Genomic DNA, 9,331 nt, shown 5'->3' with positions numbered 1-9,331 from the left:
GCCATGGTACGATTCGTCATTTTGCTCATCCGAGACCAACCCAGCGGGACAACTTAAAGGAAAAGCGCAGAATAATTTCCTTTGGCACAATTGCTCTCTCTCTCTCTCTGTGTGTGTGTGTGTGTGTGTGTGTGTGTGTGTGTGTGTGTATAGAGCCCCCATATTTATTTATTTTTTTTATTTATTTTTTTATTATTATTTTTTTTTTTCAATAAGCATTAGCTGTGTGGAATACCAAACATAAGGACTACAATGTCAAGCCTTATAAATATTCTTCTGTACAACAAAGTAAGCTGTGCAAATTGCGTATATCTCAATACGCCGGTAAAACGAAAGAAAAAAAAAAAAGTTAATGAGAAAACCGATGCCAGAAGCTTTAGTAAATATCATTTGGTGGGATGCTGTCATGATGCCATCCTGTTTGCGTGCTAGTTATCATTTGGAGAAAGAAAACTGAGATGCAACAGCAAACGTGGATGCCAAAACACAAATGTCTTAATGTCTTCTTATTGAAAATACTACAATTTAAATGCAAATCTTTTTGTAGACCACAGTCTGAGATATAATCTCCTTTTGTACTCTCAATTGTAAGTCGCTTTGGATAAAAGCGTCTGCAAAATGACTAAATGTAATTTATTTTATATATATATATATATATATATATATATATATATATATATATATATATATATATATATATATATATATATAACAATTCATAAATAATTAAATCAATGAGATAATATGAGATAAAAATGATAATAATAATAACAACAATGATAATAAAACATTTTATTGTTATTTCCTGTTCTGTAGATTCATGCTGCCATCTTGTGGCACTTTATTTCTACGTAATAAATACTTCATGAAAGGATTGCATAAAGTATATATTATTTTATCGCTTGTAAAAACAGTCACGTCATGTTATTCAAATTCAATTTAAACGCCATGCACTAATGAAAGCGCTACGAATCGCTTTAACTGACTGAAGGATTGAACGGCGTCTCATATGAAGGGCGAGGGATCAGAGCCGTCACACATCTGAAGCTCCAGGTGTGAGGTGATGCCAGGAAAACGCTCCTGCAGAGGTAACAGGTAACCCATGGCCTCTCCCTGAACTACAGAGCCCCGGACGTTGAAGATCTTCACACAATGCACTGAGGAAAAAGATAAATAAATAGCATCTCATTCGATACTGGTGTAAAATGCATGTGTCGGCTCATTCAAAATGTAATGCAATGAAATATGTTGCTAAATGCATTGATATTTATTGACGGCGTCACGTGCCTTTGTTGTAGAGTTTGACGCCATCGTATTGAAGAGAGTCTCCCACTGCTCTCTCAACAGGACCGGCCAGGTTTCCAGAAAAAGGAGCATTGACGATGCCGTCATCACCGCACACGATATCTGTTCCCTTGTGGATGCTGCCATCTCTGAGGAAACAAGATAAATAAGTCACGTGTGTGTTCTGGAGAAGAGAAGTGTTTTAAGAGCTCTACCACGAAGGGCTTGTTTATTGCATATTTTAACTTCACACCCAATCTGCGGTGCAGTTATACATCTAAGTGAGAAATATTAATTAACTACATGCACTTATTATACGGATCAAGGGTGCAACTCGGAAAATTGATTATAATGATGACATGTCCTTTCCGTCCCCAGCAGAAATGACACCCCTGCTCAAGATTTTAGGATTAGGATATGGCCTAGACTTAATTATGCATAATTAATGATATTAGCAACATGGACACCTTAAAATAAAGCGTTGTACAAGACCAAAACTGCCCATAGCTGAAGAAACTCTTGAGCACTTGAGGTTGTGTTGTTTATGAGCATGTACTGCCAAACACCTTTGACACTACAGCACAACTTCTCGTACCTCATTAGCTAAACCATTTCTACCTAACTCAGTAAGTTCAAAGTCGTCAGATCTGCTCTGTAACTTTTTTCAGGTGTCTATTAGGTGTAACGCATGGTGCCCGTTGGTCCCAATAAGGATGCATTCTTTATAAGTAGTTAAATGAAACGGTTATACTGTAAATATAGTTACTACAATCAGTGTCTTATAGCTATAGTCAGATGATCACTTAGCACAGCTATTAAGAAAATAATGATAACTTATGATGACGATAATAATTTTGTACAATATTTATAATCTCAGTAGCTTCTAAACCAAATGTGGTGCCATTGGTGTGAAAACTTTTGAAAATGATTTTTGGCTCCGCTGTATCATCAATAAATGCAAAGCTTTTATATAAAAAAAAAACAAAAAAAAGTGAAATTTAGTTGTAGGGACCGCTTCTTTTTTTTTGTCATGTTAGTGCTGGAAAAAATATACTATTTAAAAGCATACAATTAATTAATAAAAAAAAAAAAAAAAAAAAATAAAACACGTTATCCCCACAGTGATTGAAAAAAAGTGTTGTAACCCAGCTGTGCTTCTTTGATTTGAAGAGGGAAAAGACATGACTGTGAATTTTTATAAATTGTAATATGTAATTAATCAAAGGATAACACAACACAAAAATACAGATTTTAAGTAAGTTTAAAATAAAATGCAATACAGCGTGTTTGAAGTTTACTGTAAAACGCATGCATCTGTGGACCTCAGCAGTTTTTGAGGTTAATGCCGCGGAGGTTTGTAAAGCCCTGCTGTAGGGAACGATTATTAGCAACGCTTGGTGGAAGTGGGCGGCTCTCTCGCTGTAGTTTTTGTTTCCGTGGTAACAGTGACTGTCTTCTAGGACTGCTGATGTCTTCGGGACTCTGGGTGCCGTGGAAGTGGTTTTTGAGAAGCGTATGCTATCCCTTAACAACCTCAGAGCTCACGGTGGAGCTGTTTTATAATAAAGCTCAGTAAATGCACGGACATAAACCACATTTCTGTAAGATTCGATATAATCTGTAAACATAACATAAAAAAATATTTAGCTACAAAGTGTGTCGAAGTTTGATCAGATTAGTTGTTCATTTCTTTCCCCCAGGCATGAAAATAATGAATTGGCGCTCTATAAACTTGGCTTTCAAAGCGTTCTGGCAGTTTTTCAGACTGAAATGAGCTTTGCTTTCGTATTAGCGCCTCTGAGAGAGCAATTTTCTAACATTTTAAAGGAAATCTGCATAATAGTCACGCTGCCTCTCTTTTTTTTTTTTTTTTTGGCCCAAATGTGAAAAAAATGTAAAAGTAAAATTGAATCTCCCCCCTCCACAACAACTCTCTCGATTCTCGAATCTGAACGGCGTCTTGTTCGTTTGGGAGCATTCTTCAAATGATCTTCTTTCGAGCCTCGCGACGCGGTTTGGCAGACTAACCAACGAGCAGCTCGTAGTATTTTTAAGTATTTTTGTGTTCTCTACGAGAGGTCAGGATTTGAAAAACGCTCATGACAAATTGCGATAATCTTTTGTCTAATGATCCGTGGCACACATCTATTCTTGGTCTTGTTCGACAGCATGTGTGTAATTATGAAAGTCGGTAAGTGGAAAGACTCATTAATCACAGCGTTATTGCTGCATTACTTCCTCAGTCAGCCTTTAGAGTCGTTTGATTCCAATAAAACGTGTCCACGCTCTTTGCTGTATGTGACGGCGCTCACTACGGCCCTCTTTCTGCTCATTTACGACTTTAAAGTTGGCTTCAGTTTAATTTAAGCTCGTTTCTTCATATTACGAGCACTTTCTTAAATCGGCGATCCGTTTATACACACGCTTCTCTCTACATTTCGTCTGTAAAGGCGTAACTTAAACTTTGTGCATTAATGCTGAAGCCCAACGCATTGAAAACCTATTTTTGTAAAATGCACCCCGGAGAACGTCGGTGGAGGCTCCTTCCCTCGAGAAGAGAGCCTTCCCGGACCGAGACTCGCAGGCTTCCTCGAGTCACACGACACCTAGTGTGCGCTCATCCCAAGGTGTCATAAAACACTTACGGGGACTGCTTACAAGAAAGCTGCTTGTCCTCGGCCTTATCGGCATGCCAGCAATCTTTTTGACAGACAACAGTAAATGAGACGAACAGACAGAGCTTGCTGAATGACAGAAGGCTTACACCACACACGCTTTTAAGCTTCTTTGCCCCTCTATTAGTCAGACTGCACAGCAGATTCAGATGGTGGTCACTCTCCTAAAGCTCGACCTGCTGATATCTAATTGCGTATCGGCTCACAATTTCAAATGACTTTCTTTGTCGGAAACGACACTTTAGAGGCATGCCAGAAATGTGTATTTTATTATCGCAGCACACGGCATTATTTAGGATGCACGCCTGCCCGTTTGAGTGAAAAGTGCATTTGTGTTGCAAATATTCCGCTAATGAATCTTACTCTGATTCTAATTCACTGTTTAGATGTGCTAATATCTGCACAGGAAGTAAGCGCCAGTCGCAACATTTCTAGAAGTGTTGTAAAAAAAATAGAGCAACTTTTCATACTCGTTTTTCTGGACATAAAATCCATGCATAAAAGGCGCTCGACAAGCAAAAATCGATTAGAATGCTGTCTGTATTAGTTGAAGTCACCCAAACTCTGTAGTTTCTCGATTACAGGTCAGTCTGTCTACTTACAACACGCCAGAGACAGGAAAATCAGGGAGAATTTGAGCAGCATCTTTGGGGAGACGTCTAAAAAAAAAGCATGAATAGTAACAGTGAATGTGATATCGCAAAATACAGAATCAGTATTTCTACTGAATAGAATTAAAGTAGAGCTCACCCTTTAGTGTAGAACCCAGAACAGAACAGAGAGAGCCCTGTGTCAGCAGGAGAAAACAAGCTCGGCTCACAAGATGAGCCTCTCTTTGCCAATATTAATATTGGCCTGTAGAGACATTTCCTTTAGCTTCATATGAGAGAACCACCTTCAGAAGGAAATTGAAAATCAGGGAGACATTTTAATATAAAATGTGACATCTTTGCTTCTGATGTGATTACTAATACAGAGATGTGTGTATATATATATATATATATAAATGTGTGTATGTATATATATGACTCATTTATTCATTTAATTAATTAGCTGATTCGTTCAGGAATTCAGTAAACGGTATAAACGGGTCTTTAAATCACTGGTTCACATGATTCTTTCAAAACACGCAACAGTCCTGCTGTGGCTTTATAGGTAACATTTTTGCAGACAAAACTGAGCAAAAGGAAAATATAATAAAAAAATGCATTATCAACTTTTTATTTCCTGAACAATTGTGTGAAAGCACATATGCACTCGTGCAGTTTTGGACCAATATCTTTAATTTTTTGGGAGTTTCTCAACAGTGTACTGTATGAAAAGTAAGATGATGTACAGGTCTGGGAGCAGGGTCATATATATATATATATATATATATATATATATATATATATATATATATAATATGTGTGTGTGTGTGTGTGTGTATATGTTTATTAAGAACACTCAGATTTCCTTTTGGTACAACTGAGACACTACTATGTTTTTTATTTATATTAGTTTAATATTATACAGTATACTCACAGCAATGCTCTTTTTCTGTCCTTTTCTTAGAAGTAAAAGAAGTTGGAAACATCGTTGCAGAGACACATTGTTAGCAAACATCCAGACGCTGCTTAGATCTAAGTTTAGATCAATATGATTTCCTCTAAATAACAAAAGTGTCAGTGGGGAGAAAGCATCTGATCGTACTGATGTGCTAATTAAAATAAACTAGTTATTTTATAGACTGTATAGTGTGAGACTATAGTTCAAGGCACGATATACCGTGTCATATCTCTTCTGTAATTAACCCGTGCGTTGCTCAAGCATTCGTTTCACGTGTCATGATGGATGAGAGGCTTTCGGGAGTGCACTGATGTCACTTCCTTTCAATTTCCCTCCAAAAACAGTCCTTCAGATCAGTCTACAGGCTTTCATAGACAACCCAGAAGATCAAGTAAGGTCTAGTTTTGTCACGAGCTGCAGCCCACGTATTCATAATTTAGAAATTCATAAACGGAGGGTGTTTTTTTAAACAGATAATTACACAGTTTTGATTTTGTGAACCAACTTCACTTCAGCATCAGAGTGGAGAAGGTCTAAGTCATGCATAACCTTTTTTTTTATATTAATTAAATTGAAAAATGCATGCTCATATCGTGCTCGTGCTCATATCTTTTTACGTATATTTCATATGCTTTCAAAAAAAAAAAGAACATGCATCTAATTGTTTGACCGAAATGATTTGGTCGTTGCTGTATATTAGGGACAATCACCTTCCAATCCTAATTTTTCAACAAGTTCTCGTTCAGAGTATTGCACGCTGTTACACAACATACACATCTCATCATCATTACCATCCACTTTCAAATAACCTTCCACTACTTTCTGCCCTTTGTCAGTATATTTTTTTTCTTCTGAGAATATGTGTGTGTGTGAGTGTGAGTGTGTGTGAGTGTGTGTGTTTAAAGAGGAGAATTATTGCCGCAGGGGGTTCTGGGAATGGTTTGCTTTAGGTGTATTAATTCAAAGAGGAAGATATTGTCTTTCTGTTGGACTCTAGGGCTTTCGGTGCGGCACAAACTGAATTTTAATACAGACGAGACACCTCTGCCGCACAGTTTAATGCCTTTATGGTGCGTGGGCTTGATAGCGCATGTGTTTATTGCAGAAAGTTGCGCTCTAGAATCAATACGGCATCCGGCGATGAAATTGGAAGGGGGTTATAAAGTCAAGCGGGGGGTGCTGAAGAGAGACGGCACTTTAGTTAACCCAGATTAACCCGTCTGAGAGAGACTCGAGGGCTCTCCTTGATAAACATTTGTGCAAATGGCAGCATGAAGACGTTGGATGAAGCCCATGAAGGGGTCACGTGGCATTTCACTCAAGCTCCTTAGTTTGTTTGAGTTGGCAAGGAGTGTGTGCAACGATGCTACAAGTGTTTCCTAGCAACAGTGTCCCTTTCCCTCCTCCTTCCTCCGACTGCAGCAATGCACCACTTTCCATGACTCTGAAATGCATTTCAGTTTGAGACTCCTGTCACAGACTCTCGCGGAGAAAAGAGTATAGATTGTGAGCGTTCTCCAGCTACAAAAGATGAAGTTTGCTTGTGTTGCTTTCTGATGTGCGTCCGTTCATTATTCAAAATGCATCGCAAATATTTGGGTTTTGTAATAATGCATATAAACATCAGGTGTTCTTGAGGTCAAACAAATTGATATGCAATTTTCTTGTGAAATATGCTCTAATAATAGGGTTAAATTTATATATATATATATATATATATATATATATATATATATATATATATATATATATATATATATCTCCTCAATTGATTACAAGTTTAAATAAGCTTTTAAATAGTAAATATTTAATAATCATTAATCATTTTCATGCATTTTATTGTCATGTTTTTACAGTCGAAGGTTTTTCGATTTCTCATTATATCACTCTGTACGGTCAACAGCTAGAAAATTGTATACAATCAAAAAAACTAAACAAAACAAAAAGCTATAGTTATGAATAAAAGTGTAAAGTTTGTTGCATGTAAGTGTTACTGAAGTGGAGTTTTTTGGCTCGGTGCAAGAGAAGAAGCTCATTTTGAATAAAAAAAAAACCCTTGGCTTTTAAAGAAATGTACTACAATTGAAATCTACAGACACAAGTAGATAAAGTGCTATCAAAGAAACATATAAAGATGTATTTAGGATGTTTTCTTCCTACAAATCTGCAAACATCCTTTGTGAAAAGCCAAAAAGCCCAAAACCTCAAAACTGACAGCTGCATGTTTTTGTCTCACTTTAAGATGTATTTTGATCACTGCGCCTGTCTTTTAATGCCACAAACACTCGAAGGCACTTTCATCATGAGGACTGAGAAAAGGTCTTTCAATGTATTGGCCAAAAACTTCTGAATACTTGCCAAATCACCGTTTCTTAGCTAAACTATGGCGAAAAATGTCTAGATATTCCTCCAGTTGCTTCTTGCCGTGACAAAATTCTCAATTTTCAAAAATGTTCTTCAAAGTTTTAGGACTTTCTTACTGCAAAAAGAGCTGAGTCTCTGAATGAAGTAGAAAGTAATAAGGTTTTGCAAATATACCGGTGTTAACTGATTCTGTTCATGTGCATGAAGCTTCAGATATTATAAATGGACCTCAATACACACATGAAAAAAAAAATAGGAAAGCATGCCATGACCCCTATTATTAAAAATAATGGCTAAAAGTCTAGTTTATTACTATTTATTTAAAAATCATTAGTTGATCGGTTTGCTTAAAGACGACTGCTGAGATATGAGTTATGTTCAGTGAGGAATAAAAGTAGGTCAGCTGATAATTGAACTCCTCAAACACTGGCGGAAGCCCATTCTTTAAAATGTAAGCTGCCTTCAACAGCATTTTCCTGAACAATCAACACGTATTTTCATTACAATAGCATGCACTTATGAAGCCAGGAACGTTATCCTGACGCAGGAAAGAAAACGTATCTCGGAAAGCACAGATCGCTCGTTTTATTTGTGCACTTCAGGCAGGTGAGGTGTTTTAAAGATAGGATTGCGTGGTGCGGTCCTCAGAGCCACAGACAGGAGGCGCCATTGCTTTTTGAATCCTAACAGAAGCAAGCGCTTTGTATTCTCCAGAAGTGCCTCCTTCGGTCCAGTTGCTGCTTTGAAGTGCAGTCTATGCAGTCTTTTCACTCGCTTGACAAACATCGCACCGAAGCTATTCGACAGAATTATCACGCACCGTATTCGAGCCAAATGAGTCGGATCGTCCCGCAGCAGAGCTGTAAGCGTACGTTTTCCATAACTTTCTAATCTTTGGCGTATGCCCTCTCACTTTGAACTTCAGTCCTCTTAATGAGAAGCACGCGGTGGGGTCAACTTAACCGACCCCAGCAGAGTCTCACACTAACATGCTGCTAAACTAGTATATTTTAGGTCAGATATCTCTCTCGCTTTGATCGCCTCGCTGTCTTTGAGGGATCTCAGCTCTGTAATCTAGGTCAGGGAGGAATGTTCTGGTAGATGCTGACGGGCTCAAAGCTCTGGATGAGGTGGATGTCACATGAATCACGGTCAATCAGATATCGAGCCAAGAGCGGGCAGACAGTCCTGATGGATCAGGTCACTAGAGAGAATATGAATCACAATCCAGACGCCCGGCACTTATCGGACAGGTTCTGATGAATGCCGCTGGTGGTGGTCAGGACTGTAGCAGCCAATTACAGGAACGCTGTCAATACGTGGAGCTGGAGTAAACGATGAGGGCATCGGGACAAAACCCTCGGGCGTTTCATTTGTATCAATACGATTTGCATTATATTGAATTTCTTCCCATTCAACTCTAACGTCCTTTCTTGGTAATTACGGCATGCATAATTATT

Source organism: Puntigrus tetrazona, chromosome 21 (genome assembly GCF_018831695.1).
Source record: "Puntigrus tetrazona isolate hp1 chromosome 21, ASM1883169v1, whole genome shotgun sequence".
NCBI lineage: Eukaryota > Metazoa > Chordata > Actinopteri > Cypriniformes > Cyprinidae > Puntigrus > Puntigrus tetrazona.
This window is presented reverse-complemented; position numbering follows the sequence as displayed.